Genomic DNA, 2,137 nt, shown 5'->3' with positions numbered 1-2,137 from the left:
TCTTTAGGAAATTTGGGTTTCTTGATCTTTCGAATGGGCTTAAAATGGTACGTTTTCCAAATTGAAGGAACTATTCCAGATTGCAGGATTTGTCTGAAAAGGTGAAGGAGAAGGTCGACTATACATGGGCTGCAAATTTTGATAATAAAGGGTGGAAAACCATCCGTACCTAAAGTGGCTATGTTTGGTATTTTATTGATGACATCAATTAGGGTCTCTCTAGTTATTTCTATTTCCGACAAGTGTGCCCTAGTTAACCGGTCCTCCTGCGGGAGGGAGGAATCAGAGTCAGGAAAACGTGCCTGCAGTAAGCTGAACTGTGCCCATTGCTGGACAAGCTTTTGGTCAATGGCTAGATGATGATGATGTGAAAGGATCCTTCTACCACTCTTCAACCTATTGAGAACAGCTTGCTTAAGGACGTGCCTTTTCTTTTTCAAGAAGCAAGCTCTTTCTTTCTTCAAGTCCGAATGGTCTGAGGGAAGTTGAGCTTTCCGCCATTTTCGCTAGGCCTTCTGCTTCTTAATGAAAGCCATCTAAGTATCCTTATTAAAACCCCGATTCGACCAGTAACCACTCCTGGTGATTTTGGCTGCACTACGTAGTGCAATTAACTTCAGTTTTTCGGAAAGGAGCATTACGGCATCCTCCAACGGCTCAGAATAGAGACGCCCCTAGTCAAACCCAATCAAGCATTGGAGAATGATCTCTGGCTTCAGATACACTTATATTTTCCGCATATAATAAACTTGGGTAATTATTCAATGCATACAAAGAAACATATAAATATTCGACAAGTGACATGAATAACATTATATATTTGATCAAGTGCCAGCACAATTGCAATGCTTGCCAAACTGGAAGCACTACAATTAAGATAAGTTCCACTAAAACCTCTAATACACGAGTATATTATCACTACAACAGTTTTAGAACAGGACAATCCAGCACCCAGCTCACATTACACGCACATTCCCACAACCTCCCCTCCCAGTTTATTCAGTGATTACCATAAACAAACTTAAAACCAGTTACAAAATTCTTCAATACGAGGCCCTAGTCATAGAATTGTTCCGTCACCACTCAAAATTAAACATCATAACTGCAAAATTACCCTCAAACCCTTTCCCGGTCTGGAATCTCACACACATGAGATTCCCGCCTGTCTGTCACAAAGAGCATCACGGGAGCAAAGAAATTCCTTTAAATACAACACGCGTTCTCTCTTCTCTTAACATTGCCAACTGAAGAGGTTTTAGAAAACGAAAATCACCGTTATGACTATTGGCCTCGTCTGTTTCACATATTTTTAGAGGTTTAATTGATTTTTCAATGAGTTGTGCACTTCTACTTCTTAGAACATAATTTAATTCTGTTTTAATTAATTTATTCTCATCACATAAACTTATTAATTAATCCATTTAACTTTAAACTAACCAAACTTAAAAATATTTAGTTATTCAGTTCTCCCAAACAACAACTGCAGATCGTCTAAGGTCAGTACAGTACAATTAAGCCTCTGCAATTAATACCTAGTCCAATCACAAGGTATATTAAGACATTCTATAATTCATCTTATTGTAAACCAATTATATAATATAACAAATTATAAAGTGAGGGGATTGTCGTCGGAGAGTCTCGGGTGATGGCAGTTTAGTGGGTAGCGATAACAAGAAAGTGGGGAGTGATTGAGGAAAGAGAGTGAGATCCAGTTCTCACGGAGGGTTATAGCAGCAACGCCGGAGAAAGGTCCTCGTGCACGGAAGGAATACCCGGAGAGAGCAGAGTAAAGATGTGCGCCTAGAGGGTCAGCAGAAGCAAAGCTCTGAGGGACGATGCTGAAAAGGACCGGAAACTAAAACTGCATCCAGCAAAAGAAAAGAAAGAGAACCTCTTTCTTTTATTTCAAATAAGTGAGCCTAGAAAATTTTGCTAACAGAAACTGTGTAGTAAATAAAAAAAAAATGGGAAATTAATGAACTGGACAGTTAGAGGGGAGTTGTAACTAAATGAATACTATATGTTAGAGATAGAACCGGAGAAAAATAGAAGATAGCGAGATAAGAGAGAGTGAGAGAGTTACTTATCTGGCATTAGAAGTGTCCGCAAAACATCAAAGAGTGTATCAGGTGTGAGA

Source organism: Mastigoproctus giganteus, chromosome 3 (assembly GCF_048544385.1).
Source record: "Mastigoproctus giganteus isolate SK-2022 chromosome 3, ASM4854438v1, whole genome shotgun sequence".
Classification (NCBI taxonomy): Eukaryota; Metazoa; Arthropoda; class Arachnida; order Uropygi; family Thelyphonidae; genus Mastigoproctus; species Mastigoproctus giganteus.
This window is presented reverse-complemented; position numbering follows the sequence as displayed.